The sequence below is a fragment of the Notamacropus eugenii genome, chromosome 3 (assembly GCF_028372415.1).
Source record: "Notamacropus eugenii isolate mMacEug1 chromosome 3, mMacEug1.pri_v2, whole genome shotgun sequence".
Lineage (NCBI taxonomy): Eukaryota > Metazoa > Chordata > Mammalia > Diprotodontia > Macropodidae > Notamacropus > Notamacropus eugenii.
In genome coordinates, this window is record NC_092874.1 from 178,314,608 (window position 1) to 178,337,257 (window position 22,650).

General features: G+C 36.6%; 1 protein-coding gene across 3 annotated transcripts in view; it reads right to left on the minus strand.

Moving 5' to 3' along the window:
- The window catches only part of STK38L (serine/threonine kinase 38 like), a 112,674-nt gene that overhangs the window by 83,759 nt on the left and 6,265 nt on the right, over positions 1-22,650 (minus strand). Inside the window, exon 1 of one of the 3 annotated variants that reach the window (XM_072653437.1) lies at positions 5,323-5,341. The exons of the other annotated variants lie outside the window; for them this stretch is intronic. The gene's annotated coding sequence lies outside the window, so the exon portion shown is untranslated. Of the gene's footprint in view, positions 1-5,322; positions 5,342-22,650 lie in introns of those variants that run through there. 3 annotated transcript variants of the gene reach the window in all.

The window sequence follows — 22,650 nt, forward strand, 5'->3', positions numbered from 1 at the left end:
TCATTTTCTCCTGCTATTTCAAGGACATTAAGTGAAGCATGTGGGCTATCTACCTGCTATCTCTTGCTCTTGGCACAGGATCGGTCACGTTCTATTTTGATTCCATGTATCCCTAATATCATCTTTTATTCAGGTTCTCCCTTGAAATTCCTTATCTGTTCTATACTCACATTCACCATTCACCTCTTCATTACTCTCTACGAGATACTAATTCTGAATTCTTTGGACATTGTATAGAGTTCTAAGACTCGTGGCCATATGATGTTTGGGTGAATGGTGCTATTACAAAGAAAGACATATGTTTCCAAGAAAAGTTTGGGGTCACAAAGAGTTTTGTGAAGGTAATCTAGCCCATTTTCACTTTCCTATTTAAATCAAGGCCATTAATCAGGGACTACTGTACCTTAAACTTTGGCTTACTGACTGTTGAAGATATGGAAAACTCTAGGTCTTCCTTTTAATGGCATGTCATAATGTTTACAGTAGATATCCTTTACCCACTTCTTTCTTTCTTTTTCTGTGCAGGGTGAGGCCAAACACTTTTGAGTGATTATGGACTCTATAGTGTTTCAGGTTTAATGCATCCAGTAGGATGTCATTCACAAACAGGAGGACCTTACCAAGCTTAGCGAATCCTTTCTTAATTTAGTATTACTCCTTAAATTATTATTAATGATACTTCACTTTGCCAACAGAGACACTGAAAGAATTTGTTGTACTAGGCTTCTGTGTAACAATGGCAAAACTTCAGTGAATTATTCTTCATACTTATTATGTCTATTTTCAGATGAAGACCTAAGCAGAGAATGGTTAATAACCAATTTAATGGTATATGACGAATTATGTTAATCTGGAATTTAAAATGCTTATCCAAGGTCTCTTTTTGAAAGTTCCCATAATGAAACAAAAGTACCCTTGAACATATAGCAGAAAGTTCCAACTATATTTTACTTACAGTTTTGTATTAACTCTATAAGGAATTCTGAGAAACACGAGAAAATGTATAAGTTGATACAATTAAGCAGAACCAAGAGAACAATGTACATAATGGCTATAGTAATTTAAATAAAAACAGCACTAAAAAGCAGCTAAACTCAGAGAAACTTGAAGGACTAATTTTGGTTCTGGAGAACACATAATAAAAGAAACGTTTCCCTGTTCTCTGGAGAGAGGTGAGAGACTGTGGGTGTGGAAATGTTCCAACTATCATCAGATGAGGTCATTTTGGAGGTCAGTTTTGTCTAACAATTTTTGCAGTTATAAAGAAGGTTTCTATGTTGGTCGTTCAAAGTGCCACTCTGGTGTATGAAAAACATAAGATATCAATAAAACTTTGAAAAACTGTATTTATTCCTCAATAATTTCTTAACCTTTACAAAAAGCTTTCACATATATTCTTTTATTTAACCCTTAGAACAATCTTATAAAACAGCAAGGACAAGTATTATGAGCCATTTCATAGATTTGAAAGCTGAGGCTTAGTTAAGAGCTCACATACATACATATATATATAAACATATATAATACATGTATATCATTTCATGTACATTACCCAATTTGATCTCATAAACACTGCATGAGGTTTTATTAATTCCATTTACGGAGACTCAGAGACACTAAGTGGCTCGTCCATATCTCACAACTCGTGTCAGGCCTCTTCTGGCACAAAGTCTGGTCCTTTTTCCACTGTATCACAAAGTGACCCACCCAAATGAGTGGCAACACTGGAACCAAAGCCCAAATCACTTCATTTACAAAACACGGCTATGCAGGCTCCATAAACTAAATGGTATCCATCCTAAGGCTCTTGTTGTTGTTTAGTCATTTCAATACAAATTACATACAAAATGCTTTTGTCAATGTAAGCACAGAGCAGGATGTACAAAAGCTACACTGGCTCAAATCATTTAAATTCTAAAGCATCCAGATTCTTTCTCTCTGATTATCAGATTATACTGTAAATACAAAAATATAGGATGAAGCTTAACTATTACAGGATACAAAAATTATTGGGGGTTTTGTAGTCTATGGGTATTTCATCAAACTCCCTGTACCCCCAATTTTTTATCCTCTTTGACCCTGCCTTCAACCTTTCTTTGCATGCAAAACTTTCCTTTGCCTATCAGTGACTTGCAACACTGGCATGCATCCAAAGGGTTAAAGAGGAGACCAACCCACAGAGACAAGGGTGTTTACAATGAGTCCTCAGGACTTAACAGCAGGCAGGTGCAAGACACCAGCCCCATCGTCTTGTAGAGTAATAGTAGAGAAGTGTTAAAAAAAACAAAACCACATATGAGGGGAAAGGGGTTTCGTTTCTTTTGAGTGACCTCATCTTTTAAGGCAAATGCCTGTTGACAAGATGAACCCACCCCTGAATAGAAGGAAGTTGCACCCAGTCTCACAAAGTACAGATTCAATCACCCCAGACAGAAATCTCAACTTCCGTCCAAGACAAATATGGAATTCAATCTGCAAGATGATCTAAGTACAGCCTTTTAATGCAACCCTCTTTAAAAAATGTTATCCAAAGTGGGGGAAAAAGCAACCAAACAGCCTTTCATTGTGAGCAAAGCAGAAAATGTAATATGCCAAAGCTGTAATAAAGCTAGAAAACTTTTCCATTAATTTACTCACTCTAATTATAAGTCATACTATCATGGAAAAATATTGGATTTGGAGTCATAGAGATTCAGTCCAAATTCTGACTGCCATTTACCATACATGGGACTTTGGCCAAGTCATTTAACGTCTCTGGGCTTCAATTTCCTAATCTATAGTATGTGGGTGCTAGACTTGATGACCTCCAAGGCCACAGAGGATCATAGGATCCTATGATTTACTTTGTAGCCCCCAAACATACAATAAGTCCAAGACACGCGAGAGACATTCAGGTGTTGGAATGCTGTGTGAATAACACTCCAGAAGGGCTACAATCTTTCTAATCACAATATAATGAACAACAGCTGAAGGAAATAGGATAGTTATAAAGATGCAATGATATCTCCTTTGCGGACATTAAGTAGTAATCACATCTAAAAAAAATATGGACAAGAAACTATTCATAGTTATTTTCTAGCCAGAGGTGAATTTGTTTTTGTACAAAATAATGGGTAACCTACTGAGCATCTTTAAAGTTATAAGAACAAAAAGATGGAAAGGAAATAGGGATCAAAGGTAAAATCCAGGGAAACCCCACAGTCCAGCAGCCATATATACGAAGCTCCAAAGAGAACCCTTGCTGAAAGACTATAGGAAAAATGTTCTTGATAGTTACCCAAAATAAATTATAATCTATTCCTAAAAAATGGTAAGTCAATGTAGACCTGAACCAAATGTGAATAGCCATTCAATCTACAAGAAGAGCCTACATACTCAATTCAATGAAAACAATCATTTTAAATTTTAAATCATTAGAATTAGAAAAACTACCTGTGAATACAAATTTTAAAAGATACTTTTTTTTACTGATTTGTTTGGCCAATTCTAATATCAAAGCCATAAGCACTTCATGTTGATACTTATGTAGATATTTACCTTAAAACTAAAAATAAGTTGCTATTTCTCCTTATTCCAAAGAATAAAAGTTACTTAAAATCCCTGAATATGTGATTATTATAGATATGAATACAGTGTTCTACACATCTTATCTATCTACTCCCCATTACTATTTTTCCTTTTCCCCTGAGTGTACGTTTGTTCATTCTTTTCAATATCCAAAAATCAACACCACCAGAGGAACAAAAAGTTAAATCCAACTATGACTGATACAGTAATGTGGTGACAGGTTAGTTATCAACTTGTAGATGCCAAAGAACTTCAACCCGATCAAGTGTTGTGGTAACAAACAGCAAAAAATTTCTTTGGTTTTCTTGTGGATTACGCTACAGAAAAATTCTTTCCACAGACTAAGCTTAAAGTATCATTTCATTGCCTTGTCTACATCAGATCATCTCAGACCAGTCAATATGAATTTTGCAAAAAGCAAAAAACAAATTTGAACAATGCTAAACTCCTGCTTTACTACTGTCCTGCTTCATAGAAATAACATTCTCATCCTACTGGAAAGAGCAGTGACCTGTAGCACAAAACCTCAGTTTGAGTTCAAATTAATTTGCAACATCTTTGATATTCAGTTTCTTCACTTGTAAAATAGGGATAATAACAATGTATTATAATGTATATAATATAAAATTAATAATAAACTACCTATCCTTTAAGATTTGGTGAAGTACTCTGTAAACTCTTAAGATACTAAACACGTAAGTTATTTTATATAAAGTTCCATATCCCTTTTTTAATGTCCTATAATCCCAATCTCAAGTTTAAGGTCAGTCCAATATACATCAGAAAGTCTTCATGTACAATTATTTTCCTGTGTTATAGGTAAGTAAAGGGTGTATGGGTTTCCATTAAACAAAAACAAAGTCAAGGCTCCTGGACATAATTGGTCTGAATTTGGCCACCCCCCCACCAAATATCAAGGCGTTTGTTCAATATGCACCACAAATGTGGCAGCTGTTCATTTCTGAGGACTGTCCATGTTCCAACTCAAACTTCCAGGTCACCCTGGCTCCCGAAAGAAGAACTACAGGTAAAATCCAGGAAAGCACCACAGCCCAGCAGCTATATATATGTATATATATATATCTATATATCTATATATAGATATATATATATATATAGATATATATGTATACATATATATATATTGCTGGAAGACTATAAGAAAATGTGCTGCAAGTGTTCAACAAAATGAAACAAACAAAAATCTTATTCTCTTTCCTAGACCCCCCCCACTCTATTTTTTTTCCCTAAGTCTGTAGAGAATACTGTCTTTGCATGTATTTCTCCCCAGAGACTAATCTCTTACTTCCCCTAACACTACCCCAGTTTTCTATGTTACCTTACTTGCCTTCATTTTCCACAGCACAAGTATCTACACTTGGAGCTCAATGATTACAAATATAAAAGATCTTTTTTTATACTCCAAGGCATTTTTAAAAAGAAAAACTCATTTCTCTAGTTTTTAATTCATCGGTGCTATCCAGAAAACTGACAAAGGAATAATTCCAGACTTGATTTTGTTATAGCCTATCAAGAAATTCTAAAAAAAAAAAAAAAGTTAAACCAAAACTAGTTTAAATAACTTTAATTTTAAAATAATACCTGCTAAAAAAAATTTTAAGAGATTAGGAAGATCTCTAAGTCAACCAAAGATTAATTATAAAAGACTGGATAAGACTTACAGCTATAGAGACAAAAGACCACCACAGAGAATGAAATTCATTTTTAAAAAAAATATCAGAAAATAAAGATAACCTTGTGTGGAGTCGGAGAAGTCTAGGATTGGGACTGGTACTTATCACTTGTGCAGCAGGGCCACAAAAGCTTGGTAAAGAGGCACTAGCAGGACAGGAGAGTTGTTTTCAAATACTGCAAGTCTGTCACATGGAAGAAGCATTAGGCTTGTTCTGCTTGGCACAGGGAACAAAGCACAGAACAATGGATGGAAATTGTATCTTTCCATATTTGGGCTTGATATAAGGACAAACTTTCTAACAAACAGAACTAACCAAAAGTGGAATGAGTTTTCCCAGGGAATCATGGGCTCTCTCCTCAGGTAGAAGGCTTCAGTAAAAAGGCTGGTGGATCACTTATGAGCTACTTGGACTCCAAGAGCAACTACTATGTGTAAGAACATGACATATCCAGGTAATTTAGGGGAGATCTTATTGAGACATACATATACATACACACAGATGCAAAACCCTGAGACTTATTCTAATCTACAAGTGGAATAAGAAAGCCAGAAAATTATATAAATCATTTGAAAAACTAAGTTATCTAAAAAAAAATCGATTAAGATTTAGCTCAGTAAGAGAGCAAGACAGGCATGCCTACTGCAGGCTTACTTATTTGCACAACATAAGTATGCCATTTCTACGAATTATAGAAAAGATAGTCAGGATCAATACCTATAAACATTGGAAAACATTTAGGGAAGTGAACAAAATACAGTTCTATACATTAGTAGAGAGCATGACCACCAGCTGTTCTTCCACAACTGTGATAAAAAAGATGATATGAGCTTAAGGTAAAAGAGATGAGTTTTAGGTTAGAGACAAAGTAGAATTCCATAAATCTAATAGCTATGAGTCAAAAGAACAGCCTACAAAATAGATTACTTAATTCTTTCACTAGATGGCTTATTAGACACAAACCCACCTATACACACACACACAAACACAGAGTTTATCTGTCTAGCTCAGGAATAGATACTGAAAATTAATGAACTTTTGCTTCCCTCTTGACAAATCAGTATTGTTAATTCATGTATCGGGAAATAACTTATTTTTGTCATAATTTACTTCGTTACCTCCCCAAAATTAACAGATACCTTTATATCCCAAGTAAGTTTCTGAGTTATAGATAATATATGAAAACACTTAAACATCCATCTTCCTAGGGTACAAACTATAAATCTTATTTTGCCTCCCTCTAAAATGTTATCTATTTCATAAATATTTAAGATATGGGACTGATTGCAGTATACCCAGCAATAAAACTAGCAAATATTGCACTGTTCTCATAATGGAGGGCAGGATAGAATAAGTTATTCATGTTCACACTATCCACAGAAAAAGAAAAAAGACCAAAGCTTAAGTTGAAAGATCCTTTTCACATTTCTTCCCCACCATTATCTTTTATCAGAACAATTAGATTGCTCTATGAGTTTTTTATAATTACATTTTAAAAATTACCTTATTATTCGACAATTTTCTATTTAAAAATCCTACTATGATTCTACTAAGCATTTCTCTATTTTTCCTTCCACCTATAATTGGCCTATAACACCCCCCCCAAACACACACAGAAGGTATATATAGATGAGACTAAAGTTCCAGAGAAAATACAACTGGGTGGTGATATACAAATGGCTCCTTAGAAAACAATGAATTTATATTTAACCTTCTTTGAGTCACTGTCTTCTCCTGAAATTCTATGAACTACCTTTCAGGAATCAATGGTAAAATAACCAATACTCTACTCTCACATCAAAATCCCAAGATTACTTGACACGCAAATGTCATCGAGAAAATTATTCTTTGAAAGATTATCAACAAATCTTTTAACTTTAAGACCTATGAGAAAGTGACTTCCTCTCACTACAAGCATGGCTGTCAATATAGCAAAATTTCAAAAGTGTGGGAATTCCCCTATAATGGCAAAGTAGTCCAAACAGTAACTTAAGAGATGTCATATAAAATTTCCTCAGGCTGAGAAAGGTTTTGTGATTGCCTATGATTACGCATCTAGCAAATGTCAGAGAACGGATCTGAACCCTGGTCATAGGATCAGAGACCACAGGATCACAGATTTCAAGGTGGATGTGACCTGAAAGGTCATTGAGTCCAATCCCCTCATTTCACAGATGAAGAAACTGAAGCAGAGAGGTTTAAGTGTGTTTAAAAGTTAGGGGTTACATATGCTGTTCTTACTGGTATAAATGACTAATATAGTCCTAGTGTCCATTGTCCATGTGAGTCAATGAGCTTTTCTTAGTTTCATGACCACAAACTACTTCCACTAATCAATCCTATCTACTTCACTCTATAAATTCAATTCAATTTACTGGGTTCTTACTTGGGACGATGTACTGGACTAGGTGCTTAGGCCATGGTTCTTAACCTTTTTGTGTGTGTCATGGACCCCTTATTCATCCCTTCTCAGAAGAATGTGTGAAAAAGCATAAAATACATAGGATTACAAAGGAAGCCAATTATACTGAAATGCAGTTATCAAAATGTTTTATTTTTTATAAAATAACAACCAAATTACAGATGCCAGGCTGTACTGATGGGATTATAAAAATATAGAAGGCAAATTCCTGCCCTCAAGGAGCTCATTCGTAGGGTTAGAGTAAACAAAAGTGGAGAATTTATAGAAAAACAATTTGATTAAAATATTCCTGATTATTTAACACTTGGTATGTATGAATTTTTATAATCACCAATCCTCTTGAATCATCATGTTCTGTAACAATTTTCAAATCATGGATGCTTAAAGAAAGGTGAATGAAAAAGGAGACTTTTTTCCAACTTATAAGAGGCTATTACTGACTTCTAGCCAAGATGATTACCTGAATGGAGTCAGGTGGCCCAGCTCCCACACCTACTCTTAGAAAAAGTTTAAATATTGATCAAGAAATCCAATGATGATCTACAGTACTTCCATTTTAGAACTGTGCACACGTGTGCACACACACAGGTAATTTCATGGGCAATAGGAAAGGAGGGTGCCAACAATGCCACAATCCACACAAACCACTATCAACCCACTAAGACCAGAGACTGACTTGAGAGAAGTCCGGAAAAGGAGAGGGCTTAGAAAAGGACAAAGAACCGGCAACAACCAATGTGGCGTGCTTACGATTAAGTGGTGTGTGCAGCTCTCAGAGAGGGACACCCTCAAGGTCCCTCAATATGCAACACTCTGAAACTCAGAGATGGGGGAAGGGGAGTGTACAATGTAATTCTGAGAAGGCGGAGATCAGCAAAAGAACTTAAGGGACATACTCCACCCAAAAGTAAAGTAGGAGGCAGAGCCAGGCCTGGAACAAAGACAGAAAAGATGGATAAATATGTGAAGATACAGATCACTATAAAGATGTATAATAGACCCAGACACCCAAAAACTCAACTTAGAAGGAAAAAGTAACATCTAACAACTATAAGCAGAGAGACAAATAAAAAAACATAGATCTTCCACAACAATTACATGATTGCTTAAAAGAAATGGAGTATAAAAAAATTAAATAAACTATTTGGAGGAAAGAACTGGAAGGAAAATAAATAGTTCAGAACAGAAAGTCACTTACCCAAGTAATGGATTCCACAAAAATCAGAATAGACCAAACGAAAATCAATGACTCTAAAAGGTAGGAAGAAATATTAGCACAAAATTGAAATGTTCAAAAGATGGAAGAAAATGCATGGAATCTGCCATATGACCTGAAAATAGGTCAAAGAGAGATAATTTAAGAATCAGTGGTCTCAATGAAAAACCAGTTGATTTTTTTTTTTAAAAAAGCCTGAACACTAGCTTAAGAAATGATAAATGAAAACTGCCCAGATTTATTAAAACCAGAGGACAAAGTGAAAACAAAATCCATCAATCACCTCATGAAAGGAACCCCAAGAGGAAAAGTACCAGGAATATTATAGCTAAATTCTAGAGTTTCCAGATCAAAGAAAATATATTTCAGGCAGCCAGAAAGAAAAAGTTCAATTTCAAAGGAACTAGTCAGGATCACACAAGACTTAACAGCTTCTACATTATAAAGAGAAGAGATCTTGGCATTCAATATTCTAAAAAGGCAAAAGACATAAACAACCAAGATTAACTTACTTGAAAAGCTGATTAAAATTCTACAAGGAGAACTTGGACTTTCAAGAGAACTTTCAAACATTTCTGATTTAAAAAAGAAAGAACAGAGCTGAAGAGAAATTTTGAAAAGCATACTTTTGTATGTCAAGAGAAAAGTAAAAAGAAAAAGCAATAGAGATGATTTGAGAGAATCCTGAGAAGTATAAACTGATATATAATGAAGTGAACAGAAATGCAATGACAACAATATAGACAAAAACAATTTTGAAAGACTTAAGGGACCTAAACGAAATGTGTTTACTCACCTCCTGACAGAGATTCAGACTCAATGTGTGGAAAGAAATAGTTTTTTGGCCATGACATGTTTTGCTCTACTATGCTTATTACAAAGGTTTTGATTTTCTTTTGTTGATGAGAGTGAAGGGGAGTAGCTATAGTACTTACAAAAATAAAAAAGAAAATTTTAAAAAGGAGGGCCATTGTGACATTTTTAAAACTAAAATACTATTTTTAAAAAAGCAAGCAGAACGGAAAAGGTTTCTTATAGGTGGTTTCATATACAAGGTTTCATATGCAATCTCTTTTTTATACTGAAATGCTCATTTTTTTGCATTTGTAAAGTTCAAAACTATTTTTTAAAAAAATTTCATTACTGGAAATAAACTGATGAATGCCAGCAAACGCCACAAGTCAACTACATGTGGTAGAAGGTCTTCTATGTTTTGATTTTGAGGTTACAGCCCAAACACTATGTGTATATGTTTGTGGATGTGTGCGTATATGTTTATACATATACAAACATCTATCAGGAAAAAAGTGGTACTAGTGGGCAAACAATGGATGATATATTTGCCATCTTGTATCCTCCATGATTTTGGTGCTGATGGAGAGAGAGAAATTTTTCGAAGGGCTAACTTTGTCATTTCCTCATCATCAAGAGGCAGCTGGAAAAATATAGGTGCTCAAAAGATACCATGCCACCTGAAACATTCTTGATCTTGGAAGCCATAGAGGGTTGGGATTGGTTAATAGTAAGATGAATGACTACTTGGGAATACTGGACGCTGTAAAGCTGATTTCTATAGTGCAATGGTTATCATGTTTACCTAAAAACAAGAAAGTTGGAGACCAGGTAAAAACAATGCAAGGTAATAGGTTAAACTTTATGAGGTAGGACAGGAGTCCGTGTCACTCTAGAGAGGCCTGAACCAGAGTAAAATGCAGTTGGGAAATATGTAACAGAATAAAAGTAAACAGAACATATATATGTGCCATCAGGAATCCTTCTATCCAGTTTAGTGGCCCCTGTTTCTATGTGAGATTGACACCACTGATCTGATGGATAGGATGCTGGACTTGGATTCAGGAACAGTGAGTTCAAGTCCCACATCAGATACTGTGTGGCTTTGGGCAAGACCTTTAACTTCTCCTGCCTCCGTTTCCTCATTTAAGAAATGGGGGAAATAACCTGGATGCCTTCTGAGATCCCTTTGTTCTAGACCTCCCATCATGTGGCACAGCTACTCTCCCTTCCCCAGGGATTCTTTCACCTTGCCTCCAGGATTGACGTGAGCTCCATTCTTCCGTTCTCTCTCTATGGTCATAAAGGAGATGAGGGATGAGTCGGAAGTTGAATCAGCACAATCCTGTCCTGGAAAAACTTAAGGCATACATTCCAACACTGAGTCAGTAGTGTCTAAAGATAGCATATTGGCACAGAGAAGTAGTACTATGCCACAAGAGGCAGCTAGGTGGCATGGTGGATAGAGCACAAGCCCTGGAATCAGGAAGGCCTGAGTTCAAATCCAGCTTCAGACAATTACCAGCTTTATGATCTTGAGCAAGTCACTTAGACCCTGTTTGCCTTAATTTTTCCTCATCTGTAAAATGAGCTGGAGAAGGAAATGGCAAACCACTCCAGGGTCTTTGCCAAAAAAAAACCCAAATGGGGACACAAAGGGTCGTTCGTAACTGAACAACAACAACATGCCACCAAGCATGAGAATATTGTATATTTGATTTCAAATAGATGTCTAGATGAAGTAAAAAATTAAGTCTGTGGGTTACTGCTTTCTTGTAGGGGCTAGGGAAGCATCTCAATCCTGTTCTCATCCCATAAATCCATACCCCCATTTTACCTGGCTCCTTACTATCCCACTAGTTCCAGCGCAATAAGAAGATTACTAGGGGATAAACAGCCCCCAGGTCATCCCTGTTGGTCATCTCTGATCCTCTCTTAGCAATGGACACTTAATACAATGAGCAGTTAGAATGCTTAGTTTACTATCACCTAGAGGAATTTCTAACTTTTTCCCCTTCCTTCAGTTTATTTTATTTACATGGCCAAGCTATTGTTTGGTAAAAGAAAATGATAGAAGTTTTCACTAAAGTCACAAATGTTACAAAACAATGGGAAGAAGAAACAAGGACTGTAACCAAAAGCTTTATTTGTGAAAAAAAATCTTACTTTTGAAACTTTTAATATTCCCATTTATAAAGAAAAATGTTTGCTTTTATCTTTTTTTTTATACAAATGCAACAAGTATTTTACAGATGTAGGGCACCTAAATAGCCCCAAAGCAATGCTTTTCATTTAGGAATCTGTCATGAAGTATTCCTCAGACCATAAAATCTTTCCACCTGCTTGAGGGCTTTTTACTCCAGCAACACAAAAAATGAAGTCACCTTTATTTTCTTCCGTAGATTTATTCAACCCAGTGAAAGACAATCTTGCAGAAAAAGAAAAGCTTTGAGGGAGAATAAGAAGAACTATCTGACTTCAGATCTCACATGTTAACAATCCACTAAATTCACTTTTGTTCCTCTTGGTAAAGTTTGGGAAACGCATCCCTGGTTAGCCTCAATTCCAGTTTTATAATGATTGAAGGCTTCCACAAAATCTTTGAAGCCCATCTCTACAAGCTAAATCTTGTGTTACAAATTCTTCTCTGTACATTCACAATATGACCCTGGAAACTTCTAATATTTAAAAATTAAAGTTAATATCCCTCAGTTTCTGCTTAATTCTATAAAAGTGTAATGCTGAGACATGTCTAGGAATTTTAACTATCCAAGTTAGTTTAATTTCTTTTCAACTCTGAAAGTTGCAAGTATGACTTGCCTCATATGCTTTTTTGCAAGAACATACCTCTGATACAGAAGCAGATTGTCAACCGACCAAACTAAATACAAACATGGTATCACCACTAAATGGCTCCCCAAATAGATGATGGTGGCACTTGCACATTCACTGCTTATCATACAATATTCTTTAACCAACCAAAACAAAAAAAAATTTTTTTTAATTAAAAACCAAGCATCAAGTGCCTACTTACATGCCAGGAGCCAGACAAATATCATATTTGATCTGCCCTTATTTTACAAATGAGGAAATTGAGACAGAAAGAGGTGAAGTCACTTGCTCAGCTAGTAACTGAAGCAGAGTAGAACCCAGATCTTCCTGACTTCAAGCCCATCACTGGATACCTAAGTTACCATTCTTGCATTCTTACCATTTTTCTTTTATTTCTTTCACTTCCATTCTCTTTAGGACACCAATAACACTTCTTAGCCCCTAATCACACTAAGGAATAACATAACTGCCAACAGTTGGTCTAGAAATTCAAAGGATGTGATTCAATTCAAATAACCCATTAATTTGTGTCACATAATTATGTCTTGCTTCAGCTTTCCAATCAACAAGGCAGAGAAAATAGTAAGACCTACAGAAAGTAGACCTGTAAAAAGGGAGAAATATTTGGTGAGCTTGCATCCCTTCTAGTCATGACTGTCTAAGTGTCTATTATACAAACACAAAGTACGTCTTTAAAATGGCTTCCAATATTAAAGTCATCTAAAATGGAAAGTATCTTAGTTTTTCGCATTTTTTCATTTAACTCCAATCTTATTCTGGTTAAAAAAAAAATCTATAAACAATGTATGATATCACTTAAACTAAAAAGTAGAGTTCTACCTTTTAAATATTATAAAATGTTAATCCATGTTATTCAAAAATAAGTGGCAATCTGGGAAACAGTGAAAAAGAGGAATTAACAGAGACAATGACTTAGACTAGGTATATTAGCTTTAAGAAACCTTTTAAGAGTATGGCAAAACCTTAAAGTAAAAGTTAATATCAACTTTCCTTCTATTACACTCCTCTTCTCAGGGCAGATAATTGTGAATTCTGTGCACTTCCTGCTACTAGGCTCGATTTTGATTTATGCCTTTGGGGAATTCCAGCAGCTCAATTCCATTCCATTCTGTTCAAAAGACAATTATTAAAAGCCTACTATGTTGAGCCCTAACTTCTCTCCTGAGCATCAGTCTCATGTCTCCAACTTCCCATCAGACATATCAAAATGCCTACCCTATAGATGTCTTAAACTCTAAATGTTCAAAACTAAATTCTTTTTATCATTTCCCTCCAACACTCTCCCTCTCTGAGCTTTCCTATTACTTTGGTGTCCGAGGCTCCCATCATCCTGCTGGTCAATCAGGCTCACAACCTTTTTGACTTCTATCTTTCAGTCAATCTCATCCCCATATCCAATCAGTTGCCAAGTCCTGCTGATTCCACCATTGGCAGCATCTCTCATATACACAGGCCACTGTCACCTCACAACTAAAACATTGCAAGAATCTGTTGGCCAGTTTCCTTGCCTCGAGTCTCTCACCACGTCAGTTCATCCTCCATTCAGCTGTCAAACTGATCTTCCTGACAGCAAGCCTGACTGTGTTACCACCCTATTCTATAACCTGAGCCTTTCCTACCTTTCCAGTCTTCTTATAGCTTACTTCCTTCCACATATTTTGAAGTCCAATAACACAAACTTCTTTATCTCCTGGCTTCCTTCAAATAGCAACTAAAATCCCACCTTCTGCCTGAAGCCTTTCATGATCTCCCTTGATACCAACTGTATTATTTCTAATTTATCTTGCAAATATCTGATTAGTACATGGTTGTTTGCATGTTATTTCTTCCATAAGACTGAGCCCCTCAAGAGCATGGGCTGCTTTTTTCTTTTTGATAGAGTCTGATACATAGTAGGTGCTTAATAAATATTTGTTGAACTGACTTAACTACTACATTCAAGGTACCAAGCCAGATACTAGAGATAAAAAATAAAATATCACGTAATCCTTGCTCTCAAAAAGTTCACATTTTAGTATAAACGATAAGATGCATATAAAAATAATTATGATACAAGGTGGATGAGAACAAAGAGGTCAAAGTAGCAGAAGAAATCACCTCTAATTGGGGTTGGGGGAAAACAATGTAAGTTTCATAGGATCATAGGATGTTGTAACAAAACTTGGAAAGTGTCTAGTTCAAATCCATTTTATTTTTTAACTTTTTTTTTTCAGTTAACAGGCTTTTTTTTCTCCCTTCCCTATTTTTCTTCAGTGGGTGGGGGGAGTTGGGAGGGAAGAGACCCCTTGTAACAAAATATGCATAGTCAAGCAAAATGAATTTCCACATTTGACCAGGCCCAGAAATTTATTCTGTATCTTGAGTCTATCATCTCTTTTATCAGGAGGTGGGGCAATGTGCTTCATCATCAGTCCTCTAAAATCAAGGTTGATCATTGTTATCAATCAAAGTTCTTAAGTCTTCCAAAGTTGTTTGTCTTTAAAACATTATTATACACACAGTTTTCTTGGTCCTGCTCACTTGCCTTTACATTTGCCCCTACAAGTCTTCCAAAGTTTCTCTGAACTTGTCCCCTCTGTCATTATTCACGCTACTATGACATTCTTATGTCATAATTTGCTCTGCAATTCCCCAGTTAATGGGTCCCCCCCTTAGGTTCCAGTTCTTTGCCCTACAAAGAGTTGCCATAAATATTTTTGAGTATACAGTTCCCTTCCTCTTTCTCTATGTCTCAGCAGCAGGCCTAATAGATACATTGCTGGAGGAGTATGCAAATTTCAGTGACTTATTGATCACACAGAGGCAGCTAGATGGTGCAATGCATGGAGTCCTGGATGGTGTCAGGAAGAACCGAGTTGGAATCCTGCTTAAGATACTTACTAGCTCTGGGATCCTGAGCAAGTTACTTAACTTCTCTGTTCCAAAAGTTCTTCCATCTGTAAAATGGACATAATAACACCTACCTCCCATGGTTGATGTGAGGAACGAATGAGATAATATTTGTGAAATATTTTGCAAACCTTAAAGCAATATATAAATGCTAGCTTTTATTCTTGTTATTAATATTTGAGGGCATAATTCCAAATTGCTTTCAAAACTCGTTGGACCAATTTAGAGCCCCACCAACATTGCTCTGACATTCCTGTTTTCTCACAATTTTTCCAAGATGACATTTTCTATATTTTTGGTCATCTTCGCCAATCTGATAGATGTGAGGTAGAATCTTGGAGTTGCTTTAATTCTGTATTTTTCTAATTCTTACTTATCTGAATTTTTTTTTCTTTTTTTTTTCATTTCTTTCATGATTTCCTTGGAGATTCTCAATCTTTTGTTCTTCCAGATGAATTCTGTTATTATTTGTTATTGCTTTAAAAAGTAAGCCTTTGGTAGTGCAATTGGTGTGGCACTTAACAAGCAAATTAATTTAGGGGTTATTGTCATTTTTACCCCATCAGCTCAGCCTGTCCATGAGCGATTAATATTTCTCCAATTATTTAGGCCTGTCTTTATTTCTGTAAAGAGTGTTTTGCAATTGTATATTCCCTGCATATATCTTGATAGGTAGACTCTGAAGTATTTGATAGATTCAATAATTATTTTAAATGGAATTTCTCTATCTTTTCCTGCTGGGTGTTGGAGATATACAGAAATACTTTCCTTCATTTTCACATAAAGAACCAGAGGCGCTGAGAAATAAAGTGATTTCTGCAAGGTCATCTAGCAGCCTAGCCGGACTAAAAGGTGTGCTTGGAATAGTACAAGGTCTGGTCTGAAGCCAGGTGCTCAGCCCTTAAATGAGTGGCATAATTAGCCTATTTCTTTCCGGCATGAAACCCTCCCTGAGATAAAGGATAGGTAGATAGAGGTCAGATTTTGCCGTCAATAAAACCTGAGTTCAAGACCTTACCCTGCAATACTACTAGATACATAGCCATACTAACAGGGAAGGTATTTAACCACTCAGTGCCCCAGCAAGCACTGACACTAGAAGATGCCCTAGCATTGTAAGCAGTGGAGGTGCTTCCATTTTGCATCAGTGGAAAGACTCTGCACTAAGGATTCCCTGCACTGACAAAAACAAAGGTGAAGCACTCTTGTCTCTTTTCCATCTTCTTGCCTCTCTCTCCCCCATGAAACAGAGGCTAGATGAAGCTATTTTAAATTTGGAAGAAGCAAGAAACATGCAACATGCCTACTAGGGCTATGCTCCAGGGGTTTCCAACTTTGATAAGGAGTTATTTTTTAATTTCCTCAAAGACTTACTATTATTGAATAGGTCAGTAGGAGAAAAAAGGGTAGTGCTTCAGGATATGTTATTAACAGGGGATCGAAGGGGCTGCTGTTGGCTATGCCACCTTCTCCAAAAAAATACCTTGTGGAGCATCAGCCAGTCAATCAGCATTTATTAATGTTCAATAATATTATATAGCGACATCATGTTTATATTAGTATAATATTAATATCGTTTAATGCTGATAATATTATACATAATATTAACAATACTATTGTTTATTATATTAATAATAATATATAGTGACATACTAATGTTTACAATGAGAAAAAGATGTGCCAGCAGCAACCAGTTTGGGAATTCAACAGATAAATCTTCAAGTTCTGCTAAAATGTCCCCATCTACTAACCACCTTCCTCATTTCTGAACTGGCCCCAGCCCTACCTAAACCCACACCTACTATGCTCCCACCCACATGGCAATCTTTTTCTTCCTCACCAAATGATCTGGTCCTCACCTCTTCTCAGTTTTTCATTATTCCAGAAAGAACCAGCTAATCTGGTTTGCTCTCCAGAAGTTTAATTGTAGAGATGACACCAGAGCTGACCAGTGAAGGAAGGAAAGGATATCAACAGGTAGAGTTGTGGAGGAAGTTCATTCCAGGCATGGTGAACAGTCTGTGTGACAAACAGCTTGTGAAATACAAAGGAGAGGGAAGTATGAGGAAAACAAATGACTGGAATGGGGAGTACTTGAAGGGGGAGCAGTATTAAGTCTGGAAAAATCAGGACATTGAATGCCAGGCTATGGAGCTTGTATTTCATCTAGTAGTCAACATGAAGCCACTGAGATTTTGATTGAGAGGACAATATGATCAAATCAATGCATCAGAGAAGGCTGTCTGGCAATTGTGTGAAGGATGGATTGGAAAGGTGATGCAGAAGGAACAGCTAATAAGACAGTGATTGTCTAGGGTTCTGAACCAAGACAGCAACAGTAAAAGTGGAACAGAGGGAAAATATGGAAGAAGGACTGAAGAAAGGTATTGATAAAACAGGACAAAAAAAGTTCAAAGACATTACATGCAGAACAAAGTGTGTTCTTTTATTCCTGGAATCTGTATTTCCTCTACTTAACTTCACAAAGATGAAAGTAAGAAGCAATTTATCATGTCAGCAGGCACCTTCAAGCTAAGGGATTTCTATCCCAAAGGAAAAGCACCAAATATCAACTTCCACCAAAGCTTTCAAGAACTATTAAAATGCTACCCAATAAAGTCATAGAATTTTAGCACTGGAAGGGACAAACATATTTTAAAAATGAGGAAAATAGATACAAAATAATTTCCTTAGGGGAAGCTCATAACCCTTCTGGGCCTCAGTTTCCTTGTCTAAAAAAATCAATTTGATTTGATTCGACAGACATTTACTAAGCAGAGCATCTTGGAGACAACAAAGTTTGGGAAGAGAGTTCCCAGAAAAAGGGGGCTGAACTAGGTCTTTAAGGCCTCATCCTGTTCTTAGATTGACCAACTCTTTCTAGCTATACCAATTATTAAGAACACCAATAGGACTGAGGATGTACTCTGAATTCTCTCCAAGATTTGTCCTATCTTCATCTACGGAATAAATATACATCAATGCAGCAGGATGAGAAGAAAAAAGAAAAAAAATTGTAGAGGAATATTATCGTCAACAAGTTAGAAAGAAGTTAAGTAAGTGGTAGAGGGGTCAGGGAGGTTTCTGAAGTTTCTAAGATGTAGAGCGGAGGGAAGGGTTTCTCTCTGAATACCAACAAGAGGGCCAGAGTCTATAAAGAAGCTCAAGTACAAATAGGATAATAGTTCTATGATTCTTATCTTACTGCACAATTTTAGTCAGCTTGCTTTTAAAAAAAGAAAATCTTTAACAAAAAAAAACAAAATGTTATTACAAGAGACAAACATTTCACAAGGAGCTCACAAAAATGACTCACCATAACACAATCTCCTTGGGAAGCTTTGAGAGATCACAACCTTGCAGGAAGTAATACTACTACTTTACCACTTCTTATCAGTTCTAAGAAGCATAAAGCTGGGCCATCGCCAGTTGTCTTGACTTATGCCTTGCCACTGGACTCAGATGCCTGAGGAGAGAGTGAAGCTGATGGTTTTGGACAGCTCTGCCTCACTTAAATCCAATTCGTTGGCAAGATATCACCTTCCTGATGTCACTGGTCCTCTTCAAGAACAAACAATGAACGAGAGGCATAAAACTCAGTTTCCTTTAAAAATATTACTATAAGGCATCTCAACAAATCTTTGCTGACTTTCCAATTTTAATATCTTTCCCTTTTTTCCTCCTCATCTTTATTTTTTTATTCAAGTTGAGAACAATAGTCTTTTGGAGCTTAACAAGTTAAAAGAGACAGACAACAACAAACAGATCCACAAATCTATTGCCATTCCGCTAAATCACAGGTATTAAGAGAGACTTTTTCATATGTGATATAACCACTTCTGGGCCAAAAGCCTACCTTCTCTATTACCAAATTCCAACCCCCCAATCCTCAGCCTCACAAATTCAGAGAAGCTACACCTATTAATAAATTTGCACTATTAATGATATTTATCTGATTCTCCTCTACTAGAACTCATTAGAGATAGAATATGTGAGTTATAACATCCACTTTTGCATGTAGGTTGCTGGAAGGCAAGGACTACGTATAGCCAATTAATTTTGTACAGTATTTCCTAAATGTAGTACTTTTACTGACTTTTTCATGCTTACAGCGATCAAGATTATAGGACTCTCTTCCTCTGATGTTTGAACTAAGCCTAAGTCAGTGTGATCAGGGAATTCAAAAATTAACCCAGAACTCTTGATCTTAATACTCCCCAGGAAGTACAAGATGAAGTAGATGGCCAATACAACTGGTGCCAATGGGAAGAACCAAAGGTAATTTTTGGTGGCAGTACCTCTTGCTAATACACCTTTATTTTCTGCCTTTCACTGCCTTATGGCGGAAAACTAGAGATGTTTCTGAACCCTGCTCTAATAAAGGACTGTAAAATCAGTCACCAAACTAATCAATCAAGAAACATTGTAATGTCAAACATTTTAAGAGCCTACTGTGCTCAAAGCTAGGGGAGATACAGAATTCCTTTAGAAACTGATAGTTGAGTAGCAGAATAAAAGACCAATCCAGATAGCCATAATATCTATCCTCATCTTGAGGAGGCCTTTGAAAACCACAATGCAAAGTGTTATGTGCAGACAGCAGGGTGAGAAATCAGGGAAGACTTCAGTAAAATTCATAGAATTATCTGTAAGATACTATATGGAGCTGGAAGGGACCTCATTTTATAGAAGGGCAAACTGAGACAAGTTAAGTAACTTGCCCAAGGCCACAGAACCTTTTCTTTTTTTGGAGGCAATCAGGGTAAAGTGATTTGCCTAGGGTGACATAGCTAGTGTCTGAGGCCACATTTGAACTCAGGTCCTCCTGACTCCAGGGTGGTTGATCTATCCACTAAGCCACCTAGCTACCCCCATAATGCATTTTAAAGGACTGAATCAACATGCTGAAATGGTCAAGAGATCTAAATTCTGCTTTCCTTTGACTATATGAAACTTCCTTTATATCCCCAGCTAGAGATGATCTCCAATATCTCAAATCTTTTAAACTATCTCACCTCTTCTAGACATTTATGCTCTAGCTGATACTATTTGTCATCCTCCACACTAGAATGTAAGTTTTTGAAAGAAAAGACTATGGCATAATTCATCCTCTCCCATTAACTTGTCTCTTGAAACCTGAGCTACCTCACACCTCTTCAGTTTCTCCATTTCTATTAGGAGGATAAAATTTGCACCTCACGAAGATGTTTTTGGAATCCAAGCCTTCATAACCTGGCTGTTGTTCAGTGGTGTTGTTCAGTTGTGTCCAATTCTTCATGACCCCATTTTGGGGAGTTTTCTTGGCAAAGATACTGGAGTGGTTTGCCATTTCTTTCTCCAACTCATTTTACAGATGAGGAGCTGAACCAAACAAGGTTAAGCGACTTGCCCAGGGTTACACAGCTAGTAAATGTCTGAGGCTGGATGTGAACTCAAGAAGATTAAGTCTTTCTGATTCCAAGTCCAGTGTGCTATCCATCACTCCACCTAATACCCTTCATAATCTTGATACCACATACCACCCCAGTCTTATTTCAGATTACTCCCCTTTATGTGGTCTTTATTTCAGTCAAACGTGCCTTTTCATGATATTCCAAGTCCTACATTCCTATCTCTGCACAAATAATCCCCCAAGGCTAGAATGTACTTCCTCCTCACCTCCACCTCAGACTTTCTAGCTTCCTTCAAGGCATAACTCCTGCCCTTCTCTTCCCTTTTCTTCACTGAACCTCGAACCTATTGCACTCTGAAGCTCAGACACCATGAGGCCCCTGTCCCCTGCCTAAAGGCTCTCTTCTGGACCCTCCTAGCTTCAGACTGATTATCAATATTGACTGTTACTGTTTTCCTCCCAGCCTGATGTCTTTCTTTCCTTTGCCTCATTAAAGAGGCCATGCCCTGGCTACTTCTTAAACAGGTTTATTCAATGAATGGGCGCTACCTCACCCTAAGTGAGTACCGGCATAGACCTTGGCCTAAAGGGTTCAAGGTCTCCCAGTGCATCCTGGGTCATCTCCAGGTATCCTGAAGATTATCAGGTCACTGGATTCAGATGGCTCTGGAGAAGTGAGGCTGGTGACCTTCCCAGCCCTCCCTCACTCAAAACAAAGTCAAGTGCAAGTCACGTCATCATTTCTCTGATAGCATGGTCTTCTTTGGCAATGAAGAACGAACACAACAACCCTTGTACCTCCACCAGGCGATTTTCCTGATTTCCTCCCCAGCCTATGTCCATCCTAGGTGTTACCTATCTCCCTCTTAAAATTCCTGTATATTACTTTGTAAGATCCTTGCAAACATAGACTTTGATTCTTTTATATTTTTATATCCAGAGCCAAGCATAGTGCATTGTATACTCTAGGCATTTAATTAATGCTTACTGAGAAGTAAACAGAACCAGGAGAACACTGTATAGAGTAACAGCAAAACTGTGTGATGACTGACTTTGTTAGACTTAGCTCCTCTGAGCAATCCAATGATCTAAGACAATTCCAAAAGATTCATCATGGAAAACGCTATCCACCTCCAGAGAAAGAACCATGGAGTCTGAATGCAGATCAAAGCAGACTGTTTTCTCTTTTTTTGTTGTTTTTTGTTTTTTCTGTCTTGTGGTTTTCCCCTTTTGTTCTGATTTTTCTTTCGCAACATGATTAATGTGTTCATGTTTAATATGATCGTATATCTATAGATCATATATCTGACTGCATGCTGTCTTGAGGAGGGGGGAGAAATCTAGAACTCAAAATCTTAATAAAAACGAATGTTGAAAACTAAAAATAAATAAAAAAAATAAATGCTTACTGAATTTGATTAAGCAAGATGAGAAATATAGGGCTGGACCTAGGCCTTCTTCAGTATAAGAAACATAATTAATGCTTGTTCAAGTCAACAAACATTTATTAAACACCTACTGTGTGTCAGGCACTATTCTAAGTGCTGGGGACACAAAGACAGGAAAAAATTAAATCACAGTCTAATGGGGGAAGATAATAGGCAAACAGCTAGAAGTTATATACAGGACATATAACTAATATATACAGCTAATCTTAGAAGGAAAGTACTAGCATTAAGGGGGATTGGGAAAGGTTTCTTGACTGTCTAATTATCGCCCAAACACTTGCTAATGGTTACAAGAAGTTATTTGAATGGATCATAAGAATCCTAACCAACTCGTAAAGAAAACAGTTCAAAATGTATGTTGAAGAAAAGAAGAGAAT